We start from the raw sequence: 27,129 nt of genomic DNA, 5'->3' as shown, positions 1-27,129 counted from the left end.
GGGTAGATAGGTAGGTAGTTAGTAGGTAGGTAGGGTAGATAGGTAGTAGGCAGGGTAGATAGGTAGGTAGTTAGTAGGTAGGGTAGATCGGTAGGTAGTTAGTAGGTAGGGTAGGTAGTTATTAGGTAGGTAGGGTAGGTAGGTAGGTAGTTAGTAGGTAGGGTAGATCGGTAGGTAGTTAGTAGGTAGGGTAGATCGGTAGGTAGTTAGTAGGTAGGGTAGGTAGGTCGGTAGTTAGTAGGTAGGTAGGGTAGGCAGGTAGGTACTGTAGGTAGGTAGGTAGTTAGTAGGTACTGTAGGTAGGTAGGTAGGTAGGTAGGTAGTTAGTAGGCAGGGTAGGTAGTTAATAGGTACTGTAGGTAGGTAGGTAGGTAGGTAGGTAGGTAGGTAGGTAGGTAGGTAAGTAGTTAGTAGGCAGGGTAGGTAGTTAGTAGGTAGGCAGGGTAGGGTAGAGCACACACACACACACACCTGAAACAGCAAAAATGCCCATGTCAATGGAGGGAAGGCGATTGAAGGGATTTTACAAAGGGTGTGTGTGTGTGTGTTTGTGTGTGTAAGAGTGTGTGTAAGAGTGTGTGTGTGTGTGTGTGTGTGTGTGTGTGTGTGTGTGTGTGTGTGTGTGTGTGTGTGTGTGTGTGTGTGTGTGTGTGCGTGCGTGCGTGCGTGTTTGTGTGCACAAGTTCAACATCAGGAAAAAGGGGCTGGAACAGTGTCTTAAAACCCTGTAATGACCAGACAGTGACCCTGGCTCCTCCACCCTGTAATCAGCGTCCATTAAAGCTCTGAGTTCTCCATCCAACTGTACATGTATGTACCGTATGTTCTCCATATGCTTAAATAAATACCTCTTTTGTCAAATATGCACCCCACCACAACTATTTCCTCTTAGCTCCATTTTTTTCTGTGAGTACGTTTGACCTCACATCACACTTCCACTAACAATGGGTGACACACATATTAATGGTGCCAAAGGAGACCACTGCTACGGTGCATTTAGCTAGTTAGCAGCTTATGGAGGATGGTTTAGCAGAAGTTCCCATTCCCCTTGACAAAGAATATTAATGTAATACTTTTAGATTTATTTCAATGTTATTCAATGGCTCACTGAATGATATGTGATCACTGGCTCACTGAATGTAACATGTGATCACCGTGTGGCCAAATAACCCCCCCCCCCCCCCCCCCTTCGATTCTGGTAATTATAAGGCTTGCCCTGAGAGAATCCATTAAGATTGGTCACAGAAATGTAGATAAAGATTTAATCTCAACCATGAAATGAATGGCTTATTTACATTCCATGGGGCCATATAAAAACAACAAACTTGTTTTGTTCCCATCTTCCATTGTGTGTTAAAGACAGTGTACTGCCATATAATTACTTGTAGCACCAACCTGGCAACCCAGCACCCAAACATTTCCCAGTAACACTTCCCTCAGTTCCGCTCCATCTAATAACACACTGTGGAGACACTTCAATTGGCCCTCAATTTAGCCATCAAAACATGGGGCCAACAACATATTAGCCTTCTCTCTCTCTCTCTCTCTCTCTCTCTCTCTCTCTCACTCACACACACACACACACACACACACACACACACACACACACACACACACACACACACACACACACACAAAAACAGATAAACATCCCTTATCAGCAGACAAAGCACCGTGAAAAAAGAACCTGGCAACCCCAAAACAATGTATCAGAGGAGGACTCATCTGGAGAAGCCAGAGAGGATGTTGATTTGATCTCCTTTATTGGGCTGCGCAGACGACATGAAAACAAACAGGTGCTAATCTTGTTTAGAGATCCATGAAGTATCTATAACCTTATTGCAGGCTGGAGTCTTTATTGTTTTTGGGAGAGCGCAGCTATCAGCTATAGACAACTGGTCTAAAAGGCACAGCACTGCTGAAAGTGGCATTACTAGCGTCTGTCTCTGGAGATGAAAGAGCCGGGTGGTTCGAGAGGCAGCCTGGCTGTCTACCTGGGCGGCTAAGTGTTTACTTGAGATTGCAGTCATCACATCAGCCTTGTTAACACTGCAGTCAGAAGGGGCCTAAATCTGATTTAGTTTGCTTCTATGTGACTCAGGTTTGTTTTTTTCATGACAGCGTGAACAGCACAAACGCAGGACATGGAATCAGATGTTTTTAAATCAGATTTGCACCACTTCCATATGGTCCTAAATCAGACACAGGTTAGATGTTTTGCAATGCGACCTTAGTATGAATAGCCAAACAAAAGATTTGATCTGAGATATACCATGACCCACAACTCTCCTTGGTCACTTCAGCTGTTAGCACATATTCCCACACACAACCAGGAGCACACACTCACACACACAACCAGGAGTACACACTCACACACACAACCAGGCACGACATGCGGCATATTCAAGGGTGACAACACGCAAAATGGATTCTTGTGAAATTTCTGAAAAGCCCAGAGAGATTACGAGTCTGTTAAACATCTTGGGCAATTTGTTTTGCCTGGAACACGCCAAGGAATAAGCTGAGTTCAAAATCACAGCCTTTTTCTTTTTACTATTAGTATATACAGCTAACATTAGCTACATACTGCAGCTAACCTTACAAAGTGCATACTGTTGCATGCGGTATGAATACAATTAATAGGCTACACTACTTCCAGCTAAGTATGGATGAGAGAATACTGTATTTTCTCAATTAACATGCCTAGTGAAATAAAGGTTAAATAAGTTAAGTGATTCAGGTTCATGGGTGATCTTAAAAGTACTCCTTTTTTGCTGATGATGAGGCTATATATTCAAGAAAGGAAAATCCTGGCACCCTCTGAAGAACAATGAGCTATCGCTGCTCCTCCAAATGTACAACAAAACAGAACCACAGGTAAGATTACTCAACAAAACACAGATCATGCAAATTGCAGTAGCTCCTGAAAGCATCGATATCACCTCAAACTCCATTTCAATGATTCCTCACTGCTTCCTCAGATGTGTTTCACTGATGCCAGTGCAACGTTCCTCCAGTCTTATTGAACCCAACAGTTTCATTACAGTCTGCAAAAATAACCAGCAAATACTAGAGGTTGTGCCTATTTATTCATTATTATCTTTATTTGGTCAGCTAACATTATCCCAATACACACCAGTTGTGAGTTTTATATGATTATATGAATGCTATCTCTGCATTGTGTCAACATGGCTGAACACAACAACAGCTGAGTGCTCATAACGAGGCGTCATTAGTAAAATGGACAGACATTCACACAAGCACCCTAACCCTATGTTTCAGCAAATTCACAAGCATATGGGCTTCATTATAAATGTTTTCTATACAGATGTATTATTATTATTGAATAATATAAAGTATAATAAAATAATATAAAGTACATTTGATGATAGATAATACATTCCTAATGAGTTTGACAGATATCCTGGTTGATATGGATGAATAGAACACTATTGTGTCATAAGGCCCACTATGATGTCATCAGAAGCCCACTATGATGTCATCAGAAAAACCTCATAGTCACTAGAAACAAAGAAAGGTTCTAGAACACCCAAAACATTCTGAGAAGATAATCAAAGACAAAACCTTCAGAGAGACATCACATCTATTTCATGATTGACACGCGACCATCATTAAGATGAAACCCGTCAGTGTTGGGGATCAAGTTTATTGCCCTGGTAAGTACTTTTAAGAAGATGATTTTATGAAGATGAAAATTAGAATACAGTAATTTGAAAAAAATATTTTTTAACATACAGGTTTGTTGAAGGTTTAGCAAAGAAATGGTTTTGGTATGAAAAGGGTTTGGATTATTGAAGAGAGGATATGCCTAACTTGTTAGCTTAGTGGACAGTTCATGTCAAAACCTATCCTAACACTTCTAAACATGTCAGTTCTGTGTATGGTTCGTGTTAAAAACTATTCTTCTGAACTTTTAAGTTGAGTAAGCAGTTTATTCTCAATAACTGCACTTCTAAACGTCTTTGTTCCCCCAGCTGGAGACTCTTCTCAGCACTCTCAGCTCCCTGCTCCAGGGTCCAATGCAGGACAAGAGGACGCGGTTGTGGCGCAGAGGAGTCACCGGATAAGTTCTCCGGATAAGTCCTCATCCACCGTCCTCTTGCAGCAAAAGTTGGCCAGCCAGACGGCCCTCACGCCCTCTGGCAGCTATGTGGCGACTCAGCTGGGATCCAGCCGCACCATGGCCTCCAGCTTCCCTCCACCACAGCCTGCCAGCGCTAGCTGCCCTCAACAACAGCACAGGCCAAGCATCTCTACCTGCCCCAAGCCTAGCACTTCTATCTGCCCTCCACAGCAGGCTGGCTGCTCCAGCTATCCCAGGTCGAGCTCCCCTTGGCCTGGCAAGTCCATCTGCCCGCCACACCACCCTCCACCATCTGCTAGCGCCTACACCTACCCAAAGCCTAGTACCACTATCCACCCTGGTCCTAGAACCACTATCCACCCTGGTCCTAGCACCACTATCCCCCCTGGTCCTAGCGCTTCTGGATCCAACCCTGGTCCTAGCGCCTCTGGATCCAAACCTGGTCCTAGCGCTTCTGGATCCAACCCTGGTCCTAGCGCTTCTGGATCCAACCCTGGTCCTAGCGCTTCTGGATTCAAAACTGGTTATATCGTTGATGAGGATGAAGTGGAGGACATGGAGGTGGATGACTACAGCGCCTACACCATCTCTGGCTCCAGCATCGGCTTCAGTTTCAAGAGCAGCAGAAAGAGGAGCTGGGAGGAAACGGTGGACCCCAACAGCAGAGCCGAGGTGGATCCCATCCCCAAGAAGAAGAGTAAGACCACCAAGGCCAACACCGTCACTGCTCCCATCCAGAACCAGTCTGTCCTCAGCAGCAGAAAGAGGAGCTGGGAGGAAACGGTGGACCCCAACAGCAGAGCCGAGGTGGATCCCATCCCCAAGAAGAAGAGGAAGACCACCAAGGCCAACACCGTCACTGCTCCCATCCAGAACCAGTCTGTCCTCAGCAGCAGAAAGAGGAGCTGGGAGGAAACGGTGGACCCCCACAGCAGAGCCGAGGTGGATCCCATCCCCAAGAAGAAGAGGAAGACCACCAAGGCCAGCCGTCCTCACAGGCGCTGGAGAGCACGATGAGTCACCACACCAGGCTCCGCCTCTCCCTCTCTGAGGCGCAGGGACTTGTAGTACTAGTATATGTGCCTACAAAAACTTTTGTTTCTGTCTTATTTCTCCTGTTTTCCTTGTATTCTTCCCATAAATAACAATAAAAAATTGCTAAAAAAATACAGATGCAATGGTGTTTAAGCTTTGTTTGTACCTTGAAGAGTAGAGTAATATGAATGTGATATTAGAGTAATTTGATATTAAGATAAATAGGGATCGAATGCTGAATGCTGAGGACTGCTGAAACGTTGTCATAATCATCTGTGGTAAGCAATGGAGAAGTGCATAAGCACTGGTATCGGTTCACTTGGTACTATGGCACTCGGTATGGAGCAACTATGTGTCCTAAGATCCTAAAAACCCAGTCTAGATTGTTTTGATGTCTTCTTGTTCTTCCTCTTCTTTTAATTTCCATCAGACTAGGTACAGGAATTGCATTGCTGCCTCCCTCCAGTTAAAAACAACAACGTGTTTGGTCTTTGCAGATGTAAATGATGTAGTGTAGGTGTTTATAAATGATGTAGGTGTTTATTAATGATGTAGGTGTTTATAAATGATGTAGGTGTTTATAAATTATGTAGGTGTTTATTTGCACACAGAGCAGGGAAGTGAGCTCTGATCCCAGGTGGACCAGACGCACATGGAGACTCATTCTAATGCCAGGTGTGAACTGACGTACTTAGAGCTTCACTTGTGATCGGATCACCCAGGATGCATTTTAATGCTAGGTGTGAACAGGACCATGCAGCTGTAAGTGAGTAAATCCTGTAATTTGAGGGTTTTTAGTGTACAACGTATGAACTAGCTTCTATCTATTGACTTTATTAGAGTGAACCAGGTGCAACCAGCCATCCACGTCTGACCGCCCACTAACATCCCTAACTCTAACCCTACGTCTGACCGCCCATCGGCTAATGGATAGAGAGAACAGCTGAGCAGCTTCCCTCCACATTAGATCCACCCAGACCCTAGAGGTTCTACATTTTTTATTGAACACCCACTTTTTCTCCCTGGCCTTCAATTCTAGTTGAGCGTGACTCCCAGACAAGTGTGTGAATTGTTGTATTTATGTGTATGGTTGTCTTTGTGTGTATTGTTGTGTTTGTGTGTATTGTTGTGTTTTGTAGGATTATTGTTGTTATTTATTTCACCTACCTGTACAGCACTCTGGTCAAACACAGTCATTTTTAAATGTGCTCTATAAATAAAGTTTGAGTTTGAGTTGAGAATCCTCATCAGGTGACTGTATCTAAACATGTGACTGTATCACATCAACCTCACAGCGCGAGGAGGAAGCCCAGGGACCAGGAGGGAGGGAGTGGGACATGGAGACAGGGAAGCAGGCAAGATGGACCAGTATGATAGATGGACCAGTAGGGGATAGATGGACTGGTAGGGGATAGATGGACCGGTAGGATAGATGGACCAGTAGGGGATAGATGGACCAGTAGGATAGATGGACCAGTAGGATAGATGGACCAGTAGGATAGATGGACCGGTAGGATAGATGGACCAGTAGGATAGATGGACCAGTAGGGGATAGATGGACCAGTAGGGGATGGTGGACCAGTAGGATAGGTGGACCAGTAGGGGATAGATGTACCAGTAGGATAGATGGACCAGTAGGGGATAGATGGACCAGTAGGGGATAGATGGACCAGTAGGGGATAGATGGACCAGTAGGGGATAGATGGACCAGTAGGATAGATGGACCAGTAGGATAGATGGACCAGTAGGATAGATGGGCCCCCGGCCCCCACCCTCTACCACTTGGCCTTCAGGTGTGAGGCAGCAAAGGAAGTCCCCTAAGCCCAGTGGGCCCGCCACTGAGCCCGCCCCCCCATCTGTGCTCGTCATCGGATCATCCATGGTGCGCCATGTAGTGGTCCCGAAAGCCCGGACGTGCTGCTTCCCAGGAGCTAAGGTCTCGGACATCAGGACTGTTCTGCCATCACTCCTCGCAGATTATCCCCTGGCCTCATCCATTATCATCCATGTCGGAACAAATGACATCAAGCTCCAGCAGTCTGAGCGGCTGAAGGAGGATTTCAAGGACCTGATCTCCACTGCACCAGGAAAGACCTGCATCATCTCTGGCCCTTTCTCCTCCCCCCGGTATGGTGATGCCAAATATAGTAGGATCCGCCAGCTCCACATCTGGCTGAAAGGCTACTGCTGCCAGTTGAAGCTTCCCTTCATAGATAATTTTACCACGTTTTGGAACCACTCGGACCTCTTCGCCAGGGACGGCCTCCATCCTAGTAGGTCAGGTGCCCGTCTGCTCAGTATGAATATGGACCTGACGCTGAGATCTTCCAGCGTCTGATGTGGGGTTAGCCTGACCCGTCTCAACCACCCTACTGCCAAACATAAACCTCCTGTACCCGCGGGTCGGGCTACACCAGCTCCATCTCACCAGCGCCCCATCACCATAGACCTGGACTCCCTGCCCCTCACTGAGACCTGGCATAGCGACGTTTATATTTCTATAAACAAATTCTGCCCACCTGAATATGCCATTCAGCGAATTATCTCCCACCGCACCCCTATTACCATAATGAAACAGTCAGGTGGATCTAATATAAAAAACCTGATATCCGTTCCAGTGAATATACTATCCAGGCCTACTAGACAGGCGAGCCAGCCCTTTTCTCCGGAAGCTATTTCAATGGCGATTCTAAATGTCAGGTCCCTACCAAGCAAAACCTTTCTCATTAATGATCTTATATGTGAACGTAAATTAGACTGTATGTTCCTAACTGAAACCTGGCTAAATATAAATGGACCAGCAGCCCTCATTGAAGCCTCTCCTCCTAACTATAGCTTTTTTCAATCTATCAGAAGTGGGAAAAAAGGTGGAGGTACAGCCACCATAGCTACAGATGCCCTCAGCTGCAGGACCATCTCCTTTGATGATTTTGCGTCTTTTGAATACCACGCTATTGTCCTAAAATGCCAGCCCCCAGTTCTGGCAGTAACCGTGTATAGGCCTCCCAAACAATGCTCTGCCTTCTCTACAGAATTTTCAGAACTCCTGTCCATCATCCATACAAATTATGATAAGATTATCATCACTGGAGATTTCAACATACACGTAGACACTGAGGCGGACTCGAAAGCTAGGGACTTTATCAACCTCCTAAACTCCATGGATTTTACCCAACATATCTCTGAGCCAACCCACAACCGCGGCCACACCCTTGATCTAGTTATTACTAAGGGCCTGACTATCACTGTTTCCTCTATTAGTGACCTCGCTCTCTCCGACCATTTCTGTATCTTCTTCACTGCATTGGTTCCTAAAGTCAAAAGTAGTACTGAGCGCTTTATCAAGAAACGTTATCTTACCTCCGCAGTAGCCGATAGCTTTAGAGAAATAATGACCACAAACAATTTATCAACTCCAGAAGTGGGGCCCTTAGGACATATTGAAGACTTGGCAACCACCTTTAACACCAGAGTAAGGGCAGCCTTGGATTCTGTAGCACCTATTAAACTGAAAAGGATCACAACCAATAATAAAGCTCCATGGCGAAATAAGGAAACATATCAACTAAAGAGAACCTGCAGAAGCTCTGAGCGTATATGGCGAAAAACCAAGCTACAGGTCCACCATAATATTCTCAAAGAACATCTCTCTGCTTTTAATAAAGCAATAAGAAATGCAAGGAAAGACCACTTCTCAAAATTGATATCTATCAATCGAAATAATTCAAGAGTGCTCTTCTCAACAATTGATAGCCTAATAAACCCTGCCGTAAAAACACCTGATAACCTGCTCTCTACCTCCAAATGTGAGGAATTTGCAGCTTACTTCAGAGATAAGATTATGAATATTAGGAGAAATATCACCCAGGAAAGGCCATGCATCCCGTTTACAGATCCTCTCCCCCCATGCAATGGACATATGAGCCTGTTTACACTGATTGACACAGAAATGTTGAGGAAAGTAGTATCCAAACTCAAAACCTCCACATGCCTGCTGGATCCCATCCCCACCGATTTTTTCAAAACAATTTTTGACTCTGTATCCTATGACATTTTATCCATTGTTAATGACTCCCTATCTACAGGTGTCTTCCCACCAATACTTAAAACTGCTCTGGTGAGACCCGTACTGAAGAAAAACAACTTAGACACTTCAGTTTTTAGCAATTTTAGACCAATCTCCAACCTTCCCTTTTTGAGTAAAATTCTGGAAAAAATAGTTTTCAAACAGATTATTGATTTCCTAGCTACAAGTTGTACCCTTGACCTTTTCCAGTCCGGCTTCCGCGCCCACCATAGCACAGAGACGGCATTAGTCAAAGTTGTAAATGACCTCAGAATTAATGCTGACTCCAAAGAGATTTCTGTTCTTGTCCTCCTGGACCTGAGTGCAGCCTTTGATACTATAGATCATGTAATCCTCATCGAAAGTCTGGAAAAGTGGGTTGGCCTCTCTAGTCCAGTCCTAAATTGGCTTAAGACCTATCTAACCGGTCGGGATTTCTTCGTCGCCCTCGGTGATTATAGCTCAGGAAAGATCCCAATGACCTGTGGGGTGCCCCAAGGATCGATCCTAGGACCTCTACTCTTCAGCCTGTACATGCTGCCCCTTGGCAGTGTCATCAGGAGGCACAACATTAGCTACCATAGCTACGCAGATGATACCCAACTCTATATTTCTGTAACACCCAGTAACTACAGCTTGGTTGACTGCCTTGTCAAGTGTACTACAGATATAAATGTATGGATGTCACATAATTTCCTCCAACTAAACCAGGACAAAACAGAAGTACTGATCATTGGAGAAAAAGCTGAAAGAGAGAAACTAGCTGCACACTTAAAAACTCTGGAAATTGACACCAATTGCCAGGCTAAAAACCTAGGTGTCATACTTGACTCAGATCTTAATTTCGAAAACCACATAAAGAATATTACAAGGACATCTTTCTACCACCTAAGGAACATTGCCAAGGTGCAACCCTTTCTCTCTCAGGCTGACACCGAAAGATTAATGCATGCTTTCATCACAAGCAGGCTGGACTACTGCAATGCTCTACTATCAGGCCTACCGAAGAAAGCAATCTCTAAGCTACAAATGATACAGAATGCTGCAGCACGAGTCCTCACTAAGACTAGACGAAGGGCACACATCACACCAGCCTTAAAATCACTACACTGGTTACCTGTCAACTCTAGAATAGACTTTAAAATACTACTACTAGTCTATAAATCTCTACACAATCACTCACCAGAATATATTTCAAACATGCTTGTTAAGTACATGCCCAACAGACCACTCAGATCCTCAGGTACTGAACTTTTAACAGTTCCAAAAGCCAGGACCAAGAAACACGGAGAGGCAGCTTTTAGTTTCTATGCCCCCAACCTCTGGAACACCCTACCGGAGTGCCTAAGAAGGGCCGAAACAACGGAGGTCTTCAAGCGAGACCTCAAGACATACCTTTTCGACCTAGCCTACAATCACTAGCTAGGAACTTGAGACACAGAAAGGCAGCCTCAAACCTACCTGTGAATCCTCTGTATACATTGGTCCAGTAGATGCCCCACTGTCGCCCGCAGACAATAGATACCCCCGTGTCAGTTGTGGATGTTGTAGTACTTAGTTAACACACACACGTACACACAGACACACACCAGTCCACATCCAGCTTAGGCCTGGACCTGGGCCCAGTTCCCTTTCCCCTCACCCTACCCCGGGTCCGTATCCTTTTCCCACCCCCAACCCTACCCCCGACCCCTGCCTCTAACTGGACCCAGGCACACCTACACTCACGCTCACACACATACAGACATACACCAGTCCTGGGCTCAGATCCCCTTCCCCTCACCCTAACCCGGGTCCGTATCCTTTTCCTACCCCCCACCCTACCCCAACCCCTGCCTCTATCGGGGCCCAGGCACGCACACACACACACACACATTAGTGTTTGCCACACCTCTCCCATGATGCTCTTAGCCTTTCTTGCTCTGAAAATGTAGTTTGACGTAATGTATTGCTCTATATATGGCTCCGTGTGCTACTAACCCTGTTCTGCCTCCCCTCTCCCTAGTGCCTCTCTCTCTCCCTCCTATCTTCTAACCAGGTCCAGTGGATGCCCCACTGTCACCAGTAGACCACCCTGAGTCCGATAGATACCCCTGTGTCTGCTGCAGATGTCGTAGCAAATTAGTTAACACACACACACGCACACACAGACATACAACAGCCCACTTCCGGCCTTAGGCCTGGGTCCAGTACCCCCTTCCCCTCACCCTACCCCGGGTCCGTATCCTCTTCCTACCCCCATCCTACCCCTGACCCCTGCCTCTACCTGGACCCAGGCACACTCACACTCACTCACACACACACTGACAGACACCAGTCCTGGGCTCAGATCCCCTTCCCCTCACCCTAACCCGGGTCCGTATCCTTTTCCTACCCCCCACCCTACCCCAACCCCTGCCTCTATCTGGGCCCAGGCACGCACACACACACACACACATTAGTGTTTGCCACACCTCTCCCATGATGCTCTTAGCCTTTCTTGCTCTGAAAATGTAGTTTGACGTAATGTATTGCTCTATATATGGCTCCGTGTGCTACTAACCCTGTTCTGCCTCCCCTCTCCCTAGTGCGTCTCTCTCTCCCTCCTATCTTCTAACCAGGTCCAGTGGATGCCCCACTGTCACCAGTAGACCACCCTGAGTCCGATAGATACCCCTGTGTCTGCTGCAGATGTCGTAGCAAATTAGTTAACACACACACACGCACACACAGACATACAACAGTCCACTTCCGGCCTTAGGCCTGGGTCCAGTACCCCCTTCCCCTCACCCTACCCCGGGTCCGTATCCTCTTCCTACCCCCACCCTACCCCTAACCCTGCCTCTACCTGGACCCAGGCACACTCACACACACACTGACAGACACCAGTCCTGGGCTCAGATCCCCTTCCCCTCACCCTAACCCGGGTCCGTATCCTTTTCCTACCCCCCACCCTACCCCAACCCCTGCCTCTATCTGGGCCCAGGCACATTTATGCACACACAGACATACACCAATGTTTGCCATATCTCTCCTATGATGTTATTAGCCTCTCTTACTTTGAAAATGTAATTTAATGTTATTTATTGCTCTATAAATGTTCTTAGCCGGTAGACAAACATTCAATAACCTTTATTTAAACTCGAAGGACACTGAGGTTGCCCTCATTTACAGTGACGACGAGTAAGAGAGATAAAATAGTACAAAGATAAACATGAATAAAACAGAGGTAAGGCAATAATAACACTAAAAGCACAACATGAAAATAGAGTAAAATAAGTTAAAATAAATAAGAACAGAACAAGAAATACAGCTAAAAACAATTACAGTAAGATGTGCAAAATTCAGAAACCATAGTTCTAAAATGACCAAACGAAGGGAGGGTAGCCATTTTAAAAGTGCTTTGGAGGGCATTCCAGGAGTTTGGAGCACTGACAGTAAAAGCAGTCATTCCTAGGTTGGAACGAGCTCTGGGAACCTTGAGCAGGAGCACCTCACTGGAACGGGTTAGATAAGACCCAGAGTTCCAATCCAGCATAAAAGTAATATAAGGTGGTTGCTTACCAATAAGAGCTTTAAAAATAAATAAAAACCAATGTTTCTCACGTCTCATAGAAAGGGACGGCCAGCCAACCTTTTCATACAGGGAGCAATGATGCGTGTTATAGCTATCTCCTGTAATGAATCTAAGAGCTGAGTGGTAGACAGTGTCTAAAGATCTGAGAGTAGAAGCAGAGGCATGTCTATAGACTACATCACCATAGTCCAGGACAGATAAAAAGACTGCTTCGATAATCCTCTTTCTACAAAGCATTGGAAAGCTAGTTCTGTTCCTATATAAGAAGCCAATTTTCTGCCGTAGTTTGGTCACAAGATTATCAATATGAAATTTGAATGTTAATTTATCATCGAGCCAAATGCCCAGATATTTATATTCTGAAACTCTCTCGATAAAGGATCCATTTGCAGCAGTTATGCGCAGACTATTATGGTCAAGATCTCTTGCCCTAGAGAACAACATATATTTGGTTTTGTTCTTGTTAAGAACTAACTTGAGAGACACAAGAGCATCTTGAACAGCATTAAAAGAAAGTTGCAATTTTTCAATAGCTAATTCCGCAGAGTCAGCAACACAATACAGAATGGTATCATCAGCATAAAGATGAAATTGACAACCACTAACCGAGGATACAATATCATTGATGTAAATGGTAAATAGCACAGGACCTAAAATTGACCCCTGAGGAACACCTTTAGTTATAGGCAAAAGGTCCGACTGGGCACCCCCTAACTTCACACATTGAGATCTATCAGATAAATAATTCTGGAACCAGTTACATGTATTTCCATCTAGGCCAATGCTACATAATCGATTTAACAGTAAAGGATGGTCAACAGTGTCAAAGGCCTTAGACAGATCAATAAACAGGGCAGCACAATGTTTTCTTTTATCTAAGGAAGAAACTATATTATCTGTAACCAAAGTGATGGCTGAGATAGTGCTATGGTTGGATCTAAAACCAGATTGGTGCAAAGATAAAATGGAGTGGTGTGAGAGAAAATCTTTGAGTTGACAATTTACAACTGACTCCAGCATTTTAGCCAAACAAGACAGCCTAGATATTGGCCTATAATTATTAGGGTCATTCTTTTCACCGCTTTTATGCAATGGGAGAACTTGCGCAGTTTTCCAAACTCTAGGGACAACACAAGAAGACATAGACAGATTAAAAATATGTGATATGTGCTCAGCAATTAAAGGGGCAGATAACTGGAGAAAGAAAGGATCCAGGTTATCTTCACCAGTGGATTTCTTGGGATCAATGGCTAGGAGAGCTTCAAGAACCACACTAGGAGACACAGGACTAAAAGAGAACTGGGAAGCAGCATTATGGGTAGGCACGTGAGCCTGCTCCAGAGACAGATGATTAACATTTGTAGAAGGGGATCCAACATCGTCATCCTTAAAAATATGGCCAGCCGCAGCAAAGTGTCTATTAAAAGCAGAGCAGATCTCAGTTTGATCATTTATAAAACAGTCATCAAATTTAACCTCAGTAGGTACAGAGTTAGAAGAATTGCTGCTACAAGCTTTTACCACCTTCCAAAATTTAGAGGGATTAGAAAAAATGTTAGTGATCAAATTCAAGTAATAGTCAGATTTACTTTTTCTCACGAGAGACGTGCATTTGTTCCTAAGGACTCTAAATGCAGCCCAATGTGAGGCCTCGTTTGTACGTCTAGCGAGAGACCACGCTGTATTTCTAGACAAAAACAAGGATGATAGTTCAGGGGTAAACCAGGGACTGGATCTGTTTTTTGCTCGGTACCTTTTGAAGGGGGCATGTCTATTTACTACCGACAAGAAAGTGAAAATAAAAAATTCTAAAGCTAGTTCAACATCAGGGATAGCAGAAGTAGAATGAATACCACTGTTATAAAGGTCATGAAGAAAGGCTTGTTCATTAAAATTATTTAAGTTTCTCTTAATTATAATACGAAAAGAGGTTCTCTTGACATGTGTATCACGAATACATACAGTAGGACAGTGATCACTAATACCCAAATCAAGCACTCCACATGCAGAGATTTTATCACTCTTATTAGAGAAGATAAGGTCAATAAGTGAAGATTTTAAAGGGTTCTTCAAATTAGGCCTGGTAGGATCTATGATCAACTGAGTCAAATTAAGGCTAGCAGAAACATCCTTTAAATAATCAGAAGCATTTGTTAGCCAATCAATATTAAAATCTCCCAAAACAATCATTTCAGAGTTAGTAAAGCGGGAGAGTAGATCAGCCAGACGATCAATAGACATGACATCAGCAGAAGGAGGTCTATAGATACCAACAACAACAAGAGAATTATTAGACCCACAATCAATATTAAGAGCAAGAAATTCAAAGCACTTGGGTAAGGTGACTGCAAGTAAAACAGAAACAGTAAAACAGCTCTTAACATAAATGGCCACCCCACCACCTCTGCTAAGCCTGTCAGTTCTAAAAAGGTTAAAATCAGTTATGGCCACATCAGAGTCACAAACACTACTCTTAAGCCAAGTTTCAGTGATAACCATAATATCAGGATTAGCCTGAGAGACTAAAATTTTCAGATGATCCAGTTTCTGATATTGGAGTAGGCTTCTAATATTCCAATGGATCAGCCCCAAGCCATTTCTAGCACAAAATGTAGAGGGGTTATTCACACAGGTTGAGGTGGACTCAAGGAGACAATTTGCCTGCCGAGGAGCAACAATAGGGGGGGAGACAGGAGAATTGGAGCTTGGCGAGGCAACCGGTACAGAAACAGGGGTAAGAGGGGCACAAGAAACAGAACAATAGTTCGGCAGACTATCTACAGCAGTAGATGATTGTCAGGCCAGTGATGCTAAAAGTCTGATGGTGCTAGAGGTCAACTGTTTCACGCCTAGTCCATTAGGATGGATACCACCAGGAGCTTGCTCGATCGCCTCGCTGAGAGGGGTCAGGGAAGAATTTTTACAGCTCACTTATCTGGCCCCCGGGTGATTACTGTTTTTTTGCTTCCCTCTGGAATATGTAGGGGTGGGATGTCTGCCCACCTCCCTTGTTCTCTGTAAAGCGCATTGTGTTGCCTCTGGGTATGAAATGCGCTATATAAATAAAGCTTTGATTGATTGATTGATTGATTGATAGATGGACCAGTAGGGGATAGATGGACCAGTAGGATAGATGGACCAGTAGGGGATAGATGGACCAGTATGATAGATGGACCAGTAGGGGATAGATCGACCAGTAGGGGATAGATGGACCAGTAGGATAGATGGACCCGTAGGGGATATATGGACTAGTAGGATAGTTGGACCAGTAGGGGATAGATGGACCAATAGGATAGGTGGACCAGTAGGGGATATATGGACCAGTAGGATAGATGGAGGAGGAGGGAGGGAGCAAAGTTAGATTCACGTTTTCCTGCAGTCAGCTGGTCTCTTTCATTCCAGTAGTCTAGCATCATCTCAGAGGAAACCATCTTGCCTCCAAAACACATGGTGACATCACTGTAGGCTACTGTACTGTACTGTGAACTCCATCAGACTAGGGCACATGAGCTGTAATGACATTACCATCTCCCCTTCAATATTTCTGCTTCAGTTAGCGTTAGCATCCTTTCTTGTGCTAATCACAGTAGCACACGTTCACATTTTGCTTACTCATTTAAGATGATTACATCTATAAATCCCCTATTGATTTCTCCAGCGGAAAGAGATGCTGTTTAGTTGTCCATGTCCCTTTTTTATTGCCAGCTACATCACTGTTGCTGTGTAGCCTATTTCCTCCCTGCGGCTTTAACACTGAGCTATTCATCTTCCCAATGGCTTTAGAAGGTAGGAAGCACGGCAGAAAGTTCTCCATTGAGACCTGACTGAGCAGAGCACAAAAGAGAGCAAATATCCACGACAGACGCAGGCTGACTTGTAAACCGGCTGATACATTTCAGCTGGTCTTTTTGTATCTGTGCTGCTGGAGGTCAGCCTATTCTTGGGTCACGGCTAAAGATGACAGATCTATGAACCAGGATACAAGCTGTAGATGAGTGAGTCACACATTTGAGGGAGTAATGAAGCCCCTATGTGACCTTGTAGTGCACTCATAAAAACATATAAAATAATCGCTCATACTTCTTTAATCAAAAAGTTCTAGAGAGCCGTATTAGCTGACATAATATTAAAATCTGGGCTCTTTTTAGCACTGAAACTTTTTCTAAAAGGCTGCCTGAGTGATTTACCATGTGACCAAAAGCTCTCTACCAGACACTGATGTCTTATGGCACTTGTCTTGCTCCAGGTAACTTCACGCCAACTTGGCCTGACACAGGAAAGCTCTCAGGGCTGGACTACAGAAGGCCCGCGCTGGTCCACAGAGACTGTTTAAAGGAGAATGTTTGTTTTTGACAACCTGGACCTTATTTACGGCATATTATAAGACATTTGACTCACCGAGATAACTTTGGTGTAATTCGGAGGCCTGTAGAAGAAATTGAAAATCCAGCGCGAGCCAAGTATATCCATGTAATGGCGGCGGACGGTTCACTGAGAATGCAGCTTCTAAAAAATCTATTTTCTGCCGCGAAACGGTTGTTTTCATCAATCTGTCTTTATGAATCGCTAGTTGTGCATAGAGCGAGGGCTTGTTGTGGTTTTTCACATGTCTCTGTAATATGATCTTTAGAAATGTCTTTAGAAACGAAATAGCTTCCCCACTTGCTCCAGCACGCATGCGCGCAGCGCGCAGACTGGCTATTCTCCGTCTGTAGGCTACACTCGCAGCTCACATTCTGATCTCTATGCTACGATTGGCGTCCATCATATTCTAAGTCATCTTCTATATCCTCAAAATCTGATAAATATTCAGCCATATTGCACACAATATTCCAGGCACCAACAAGCCGATCGTAGAGCAGAGAATGTGAGCCGCGTTCATTCAAGCAAGTCTTACTATTGATTAAAAAATAAATCAAAATCTAGCCCATAATGTTACGTTTCCCTTGGACAAGCATCAGATGAACAGAACAGCAATTTCACATTGGATGATTTCCACCGGGCATCTCTCTGGGTATAGAATGAATATAGATATGAGTCTCTTGTTTTCTCTCTGGGTATAGAATGAATATAGATATGAGTCTCTTGTTTTCTCTCTGGGTATAGAATGAATATAGATATGTATATCCAAATGTACAACAAAACAGAACCACAGGTAAGATTACTCAACAAAACACAGATCATGCAAATTGCAGTAGCTCCTGAAAGCATCGATATCACCTCAAACTCCATTTCAATGATTCCTCACTGCTTCCTCAGATGTGTTTCACTGATGCCAGTGCAACGTTCCTCCAGTCTTATTGAACCCAACAGTTTTATTACAGTCTGCAAAAATAACCAGCAAATACTAGAGGTTGTGCCTATTTATTTATTATTATCTTTATTTGGTCAGCTAACATTATCCCAATACACACCAGTTGTGAGTTTTATATGATTATATGAATGCTATCTCTGCATTGTGTCAACATGGCTGAACACAACAACAGCTGAGTGCTCATAACGAGGCGTCATTAGTAAAATGGACAGACATTCACACAAGCACCCTAACCCTATTTTTCAGCAAATTCACAAGCATATGGGCTTCATTATAAATGTTTTCTATACAGATGTATTATTATTATTGAATAATATAAAGTATAATAAAATAATATAAAGTACATTTGATGATAGATAATACATTCCTAATGAGTTTGACTGATATCCTGGTTGATATGGATGAATAGAACACTATTGTGTCATAAGGCCCACTATGATGTCATCAGAAAAACCTCATAGTCACTAGAAACAAAGAAAGGTTCTAGAACACCCAAAACATTCTGAGAAGATAATCAAAGACAAAACCTTCAGAGAGACATCACATCTATTTCATGATTGACACGCGACCATCATTAAGATGAAACCCGTCAGTGTTGGGGATCAAGTTTATTGCCCTGGTAAGTACTTTTAAGAAGATGATTTTATGAAGATGAAATTAGAATACAGTAATTTGGAAAAAATATTTTTTAACATACAGGTTTGTTGAAGGTTTAGCAAAGAAATGGTTTTGGTATGAAAAGGGTTTGGATTCTTGTAGAGAGGATATGCCTAACTTGTTAGCTTAGTGGACAGTTCATGTCAAAACCTATCCTAACACTTCTAAACATGTCAGTTCTGTGTATGGTTCGTGTTAAAAACTATTCTTCTGAACTTTTAAGTTGAGTAAGCAGTTTATTCTCAATAACTGCACTTCTAAACGTCTTTGTTCCCCCAGCTGGAGACTCTTCTCAGCACTCTCAGCTCCCTGCTCCAGGGTCCAATGCAGGACAAGAGGACGCGGTTGTGGCGCAGAGGAGTCACCGGATAAGTTCTCCGGATAAGTCCTCATCAGCCGTCCTCTTGCAGCAAAAGTTGGCCAGCCAGACGGCCCTCACGCCCTCTGGCAGCTATGTGGCGACTCAGCTGGGATCCAGCCGCACCATGGCCTCCAGCTTCCCTCCACCACAGCCTGCCAGCGCTAGCTGCCCTCAACAACAGCACAGGCCAAGCATCTCTACCTGCCCCAAGCCTAGCACTTCTATCTGCCCTCCACAGCAGGCTGGCTGCTCCAGCTATCCCAGGTCGAGCTCCCCTTGGCCTGGCAAGTCCATCTGCCCGCCACACCACCCTCCACCATCTGCTAGCGCCTACACCTACCCAAAGCCTAGTAACACTATCCACCCTGGTCCTAGCACCTCTGGATTCAAAACTGGTTATATCGTTGATGAGGATGAAGTGGAGGACATGGAGGTGGATGACTACAGCGCCTACACCATCTCTGGCTCCAGCATCGGCTTCAGTTTCAAGGCCCCGACCAACACCGTCTCTGCTCCCATCCAGAACCAGTCTGTCCTCTGCCCGCCACACCACCCTCCACCATCTGCTAGCGCCTACACCTACCCAAAGCCTAGTACCACTATCCACCCTGGTCCTAGCACCACTATCCACCCTGGTCCTAGCACCACTATCCCCCCTGGTCCTAGCGCTTCTGGATCCAACCCTGGTCCTAGCGCCTCTGGATTCAAAACTGGTTATATCGTTGATGAGGATGAAGTGGAGGACATGGAGGTGGATGACTACAGCGCCTACACCATCTTTGGCTCCAGCATCGGCTTCAGTTTCAAGAGCAGCAGAAAGAGGAGCTGGGAGGAAACGGTGGACCCCCACAGCAGAGCCGAGGTGGATCCCATCCCCAAGAAGAAGAGGAAGACCACCAAGGCCAGCCGTCCTCACAGGCGCTGGAGAGCACGATGAGTCACCACACCAGGCTCCGCCTCTCCCTCTCTGAGGCGCAGGGACTTGTAGTACTAGTATATGTGCCTACAAAAACTTTTGTTTCTGTCTTATTTCTCCTGTTTTCCTTGTATTCTTCCCATAAATAACAATAAAAAATTGCTAAAAAAATACAGATGCAATGGTGTTTAAGCTTTGTTTGTACCTTGAATAGTAGAGTAATATGAATGTGATATTAGAGAAATGTGATATTAAGATAAATAGGGATCGAATGCTGAATGCTGAGGACTGCTGAAACGTTGTCATAATCATCTGTGGTAAGCAATGGAGAAGTGCATAAGCACTGGTATCGGTTCACTTGGTACTATGGCACTCGGTATGGAGCAACTATGTGTCCTAAGATCCTAAAAACCCAGTCTAGATTGTTTTGATGTCTTCTTGTTCTTCCTCTTCTTTTAATTTCCATCAGACTAGGTACAGGAATTGCATTGCTGCCTCCCTCCAGTTAAAAACAACAACGTGTTTGGTCTTTGCAGATGTAAATGATGTAGTGTAGGTGTTTATAAATGATGTAGGTGTTTATTAATGATTTAGGTGTTTATAAATTATGTAGGTGTTTATAAATGATGTAGGTGTTTATTTGCACACAGAGCAGGGAAGTGAGCTCTGATCCCAGGTGGACCAGACGCACATGGAGACTCATTCTAATGCCAGGTGTGAACTGACGTACTTAGAGCTTCACTTGTGATCGGATCACCCAGGATGCATTTTAATGCTAGGTGTGAACAGGACCATGCAGCTGTAAGTGAGTAAATCCTGTAATTTGAGGGTTTTTAGTGTACAACGTATGAACTAGCTTCTATCTATTGACTTTATTAGAGTGAACCAGGTGCAACCAGCCATCCACGTCTGACCGCCCACTAACATCCCTAACTCTAACCCTACGTCTGACCGCCCATCGGCTAATGGATAGAGAGAACAGCTGAGCAGCTTCCCTCCACATTAGATCCACCCAGACCCTAGAGGTTCTACATTTTTTATTGAACACCCACTTTTTCTCCCTGGCCTTCAATTCTAGTTGAGCGTGACTCCCAGACAAGTGTGTGAATTGTTGTATTTATGTGTATGGTTGTCTTTGTGTGTATTGTTGTGTTTGTGTGTATTGTTGTGTTTTGTAGGATTATTGTTGTTATTTATTTCACCTACCTGTACAGCACTCTGGTCAAACACAGTCATTTTTAAATGTGCTCTATAAATAAAGTTTGAGTTTGAGTTGAGAATCCTCATCAGGTGACTGTATCTAAACATGTGACTGTATCACATCAACCTCACAGCGCGAGGAGGAAGCCCAGGGACCAGGAGGGAGGGAGTGGGACATGGAGAAAGGGAAGCAGGCAAGATGGACCAGTATGATAGATGGACTAGTAGGGGATAGATGGACTGGTAGGGGATAGATGGACCGGTAGGATAGATGGACCAGTAGGATAGATGGACTGGTAGGATAGATGGACCAGTAGGATAGATGGACCAGTAGGGGATAGATGGACCAGTAGGATAGATGGACCAGTAGGATAGATGGACCAGTAGGGGATAGATGGACCAGTAGGATAGATGGACCAGTATGATAGATGGACCAGTAGGGGATGGTGGACCAGTAGGATAGGTGGACCAGTAGGGGATAGATGTACCAGTAGGATAGATGGACCAGTAGGGGATAGATGGACCAGTAGGATAGATGGACCAGTAGGATAGGTGGACCAGTAGGATAGATGGACCAGTAGGATAGATGGACCAGTAGGATAGATGGACCAGTAGGATAGATGGACCAGTAGGGGATAGATGGACCAGTAGGGGAAAGATGGACCAGTAGGATAGATGGACCCGTAGGGGATATATGGACTAGTAGGATAGTTGGACCAGTAGGGGATAGATGGACCAATAGGATAGGTGGACCAGTAGGGGATATATGGACCAGTAGGATAGATGGAGGAGGAGGGAGGGAGCAAAGTTAGATTCACGTTTTCCTGCAGTCAGCTGGTCTCTTTCATTCCAGTAGTCTAGCATCATCTCAGAGGAAACCATCTTGCCTCCAAAACACATGGTGACATCACTGTAGGCTACTGTACTGTACTGTGAACTCCATCAGACTAGGGCACATGAGCTGTAATGACATTACCATCTCCCCTTCAATATTTCTGCTTCAGTTAGCGTTAGCATCCTTTCTTGTGCTAATCACAGTAGCACACGTTCACATTTTGCTTACTCATTTAAGATGATTACATCTATAAATCCCCTATTGATTTCTCCAGCGGAAAGAGATGCTGTTTAGTTGTCCATGTCCCTTTTTTATTGCCAGCTACATCACTGTTGCTGTGTAGCCTATTTCCTCCCTGCGGCTTTAACACTGAGCTATTCATCTTCCCAATGGCTTTAGAAGGTAGGAAGCACGGCAGAAAGTTCTCCATTGAGACCTGACTGAGCAGAGCACAAAAGAGAGCAAATATCCACGACAGACGCAGGCTGACTTGTAAACCGGCTGATACATTTCAGCTGGTCTTTTTGTATCTGTGCTGCTGGAGGTCAGCCTATTCTTGGGTCACGGCTAAAGATGACAGATCTATGAACCAGGATACAAGCTGTAGATGAGTGAGTCACACATTTGAGGGAGTAATGAAGCCCCTATGTGCACTCATAAAAACATATAAAATAATCGCTCATACTTCTTTAATCAAAAAGTTCTAGAGATGCCGTATTAGCTGACATAATATTAAAATCTGGGCTCTTTTTAGCACTGAAACTTTTTCTAAAAGGCTGCCTGAGTGATTTACCATGTGACCAAAAGCTCTCTACCAGACACTGATGTCTTATGGCACCTGTCTTGCTCCAGGTAACTTCACGCCAACTTGGCCTGACACAGGAAAGCTCTCAGGGCTGGACTACAGAAGGCCCGCGCTGGTCCACAGAGACTGTTTAAAGGAGAATGTTTGTTTTTGACAACCTGGACCTTATTTACGGCATATTATAAGATGTTTGACTCACCGAGATAACTTTGGTGTAATTCGGAGGCCTGTAGAATAAATTGAAAATCCAGCGCGAGCCAAGTATATCCATGTAATGGCGGCGGACGGTTCACTGAGAATGCAGCTTCTAAAAAATCTATTTTCTGCCGCGAAACGGTTGTTTTCATCAATCTGTCTTTATGAATCGCTAGTTGTGCATAGAGCGAGGGCTTGTTGTGGTTTTTCACGTCTCTGTAATATGATCTTTAGAAACGTCACACACACACACACACACACACACACACACACACACACACACACACACACAGTAGTAGTGACTACTGTATGTGAACTGCCTTTCCTTCCCCCACCCCCAATCTGACCATCAGGGGGACGATACAACACACAACCAGCCGGAGAGCACAAAGCGGTCACCTCCCAAGATGCCCTTGCCTAGGGGGAGGGGCCTAGGGGCGGATCAACTCAGAACCAGGCAGAATGTCCACTCACTGTACAAAGACAAGTTCTGCTACTGTGTGGATTAAAAATCTTGATATTTAATTTCCTTTAATGAGATCAGTTTGAGGAAATCCTCTCAGAGCTGAGCTGAGCTGGTCTAAAATCCTCTGGTCTGATTTATATAGTCTTTCGTTTTCAATTTGAGAGAATATGACATCACTTTTCTATATCCTAGTTAGGTAATACTACTACAATGAGATTAACGGGTACTAGCTTTGGATCAAATGGAGCTCAGGGTGGACCGTACGACCACGGCTCAAAATCAGGAAACCAATATGGCCACCTTAGCTCTCCATCGACTTACTCCACCACAAGCACAACACTGATTGGTGGAAAGCTTATTAAGCAATGATGACCATAATGACTGACTCCACTGTAAACACAACACTGATTGGTGGAAAGCTTGTTGAACAACGAGCCATTGGTAGGTCCCTCTGGCCGACTAGAGCCGCTGTGCTCTCCTCCTGTACAGAGATGTGGTCTCTAAGTAAACAAGGGGAAGTCTCGAGGTAAACACGCTCATACTTGTTCACAGTTGGGGGCAAGTCACTGAAAGCAATAGGCATTCCTAAGATGGCTGGACCGTTATCCCTGGAACTAGACCTTTACCGTCTGAACCCCCCGGAGTGCCACACTGATGGCATTTCCTCCAATTAAAGGTCAGTTTGAAGTCCATGCCCTTTACAGTGTAGGGGGGAGTAGTCTGACCCTAGAACTCTCCCTGAGGGCAGCTTACTGGACCAGCTGGAACACTGTGGTGCCGCACACCTGATATCTAGTCGGACCACTTCACCTTCATTCCATTGTTATTGTGTTTGTTTCCCCATGAGTCACAGACGGAAAGTCACTGATAGAGACTGGCGTTCTGGCCGTTCTGCAGTCCAGTTCTGGGCCCACTGCTGAGTCAATAATATAGAGGCTACTCTGACGCAGGTCTCCTAGAGCAGATTCCTACAGTAGCTCAACCATGATGTGACGTGTTCATCCGTCGATACTGCTCTACTGGAGAAGAGCCCTGGGCTCTGAGAGAGACTCATCCGTCGATACTGCTCTACTGGAGAAGAGCCCTGGGCTCTGAGAGAGACTCATCCGTCCATACTGTTCTACTGGAGAAGAGTCCTGGGCTCTGAGAGAGACTCATCCATCCATACTGTTCTACTGGAGAAGAGCCCTGGGCTCTATGAGAGACTCATCCATCCATACTGCTCTACTGGAGAAGAGCCCTGGGCTCTGAGAGAGACACGTCGCTGCGTCTCCACACACCAGAGACAGGAAGTCCTCGGACGGACGGGCTTTCTAGCACACTGCTGCTTTCAGCGTCGAGGACCGAACACTGGGCAGAGAGTTGGGGGAATGCCCAGTGTTCGGGTGCCTATTCCCTTCCACACAGTGTGTGTGTGTGTGTGTCTGTGTGTGTGTGTGTGTGTGTGAGTGAGTGTGTGTGTGTCAGTGTGAGTGTGTGTGTGTGTGTGTCTGTCTGTGTGTGTGCGTGTGTGTGTGTGTCTGTGTGAGTGTGTGTGTGTGTGAGTGAGTGTGTGTGTCTGTGTGAGTGTGTGTGTGTCTGTCTGTGTGTGTGTGTGAGTGCGTGTGTGTGTGTGTGTGTGTCTGTGTGAGTGTGTGTGTGTGTGTGTGTCTGTGTGAGTGTGTGTGTGTGTGTGTGTGTGTGTGTCTGTCTGTGTGTGTGAGTGTGTGTGTGTGTGTGTGTCTGTGTGTGTGTGTGTGTGTGTGTGTGAGGAGCAAGATTCAGTGGCTTGGTTATACAGTATACATGCCCGCCCGCCCATCCGTCCTAGATTCAGCTGTATTCACATTCCTCCCCCCTCTGAGCTGAGCAGACCCCCTGACTGCTACGCCAGCTCCCCCCCCCCCCCCCCCTCGCCCCCGCCCCCTCCGCCTGCTCTCCTCGCCGGGTAACCATGGCAACGGAGCGCCCGCTCCGTTAGAAGGCAGCGAGAGAACGAGTGGGAGGGAGGGAAGGAGAGAGCAGGAGGGAGGAGAGGTATGACAATAATCCTCCGTCCATCCATCCATCCGTCCGTCCCTCTGTCCCTCCGTCCATCCATCCATCCGTCCATCCGTCCCTCTGTCCTGGATCAGTGATCCGCTCGGCGCAGTCAGAACGGTTGAGATGACGAAGCTTTCTTCTGGAAACACTCTCCCTGCATGGATATGCTGTGACAAGATGGCCAACGTTATTTCATGTGACACAAAAAACGTCCCTTCTCTTTCTGGTCTTCCACAGCCGGTCCGTGACGGGAGAGTGAAGGATTACAAACCCTGTCCGCTCTATAAAGTAGCTGAGTCAGCGGGAAAACAAGACGTTTGGCCTGAGAAAGCACAGCTTCCATACTGACCAAACTAGGTAGGGACAGGTCCACGTTTACACACGGTCAGGTCCGGACCGGACTGCAGCAGGGAATTATGGGTCCTTAATCTGCCAGGAGGCGTCAGGAAAGATCAGAGAGACGTCACACCGTCACCGGACGACTGATCCTGATGCTGTTCTACCTGCATTACCATGACCAGTCAAGAGGGCAGCTGTGTAAGGAAGTAACTCAGTAGTCTTGAAACCCAATGGTTCTCCAGCCCAGTGGTCCACAGCTGCAGTAGCCTGTTCCTATTCAAACTAACAGAGGCAGGAATCTGAGAAATTCACATGACGAATTTATAGAGGGATGCAGCCAAATTTATTCATAGACAACTTTTCACTTTAATTACTGTACCTGAATTAGGTGAATTACTATACCTGAATTAGGTGAATTACTGTACCTGAATCAGGTGAATTACTGTACCTGAATTAGGTGAATTACTGTACCTGAATCAGGTGAATTACTGTACCTGAATCAGGTGAATTACTGTACCTGAATCAGGTGAATTACTGTACCTGAAGCAGTTTTTCAAAACGCTCACATGCATCGTTTCCCAGATTTACCGAGCAGCTGACTTGTTCTGTTAATGGTCAAATACACCATGCATCCATCTGTCCAATAGTACATTCACTTCACTGAATGGGCCACATTCACAAATATCCTCCTAAGTTCCGTTCTTACATTTCTTCCAAAGAACGTTTCTAAGGAAAGCTCCCGTCTGATTCACGACGTGTTCGTAAACCGCTGGAAGAGTTCTCACCTGCCTTCTCTTAATGGCGAATGTCATGGTTTCTCAAGTTGAAAGCGTGTGGCTGCTCACCTGAATTAGCAGGTAAACTCCCTCTCAGCCCCATATAAGGACATATCACTACGGGGTCGTGCACATATGTCACTTCTCTGAAGGAACTTTTTGATAGCATAATGGTTTAGGTGGGGTTGAGTCAGGTGCGTTGGCAAGGTCCAATCCAGCGTAGGCAATCAAAATCAGATTTTAATTTAGCAAAATAGGCTTCCTACTACAGTATGAGCAATTATTTGCCTTGGTGCATAAACATAGCAAGGCAGAACAGTGCAAAATGTCAACGTGATAGAATAGCCTACAATAGCCTACAACAGTCTACAAAAATGTCTACACAGCTGTCAACGCGGCATGCCCAAACGAAAATCTGTCATAATTAGCAGAGTCAGGAAGATGTATGGGATGATATTACTCGTTCAGTGAACGCTGTATC

General features: G+C 45.1%; 1 protein-coding gene across 1 annotated transcript in view; it reads right to left on the bottom strand.

The window, feature by feature from the left end:
- Positions 1-27,129, bottom strand: part of camsap2a (calmodulin regulated spectrin-associated protein family, member 2a) — a gene marked incomplete at both ends in the record, with an annotated part of 63,483 nt that overhangs the window by 27,663 nt on the left and 8,691 nt on the right. The gene's annotated exons all lie outside the window — the stretch shown is intronic.

This window comes from Borostomias antarcticus (genome assembly GCF_949987555.1).
Source record: "Borostomias antarcticus genome assembly, chromosome: 3".
Classification (NCBI taxonomy): domain Eukaryota; kingdom Metazoa; phylum Chordata; class Actinopteri; order Stomiiformes; family Stomiidae; genus Borostomias; species Borostomias antarcticus.
Note: the sequence above shows the minus strand (reverse complement) of the source record. Positions and strands in the feature narration are given on the sequence as shown.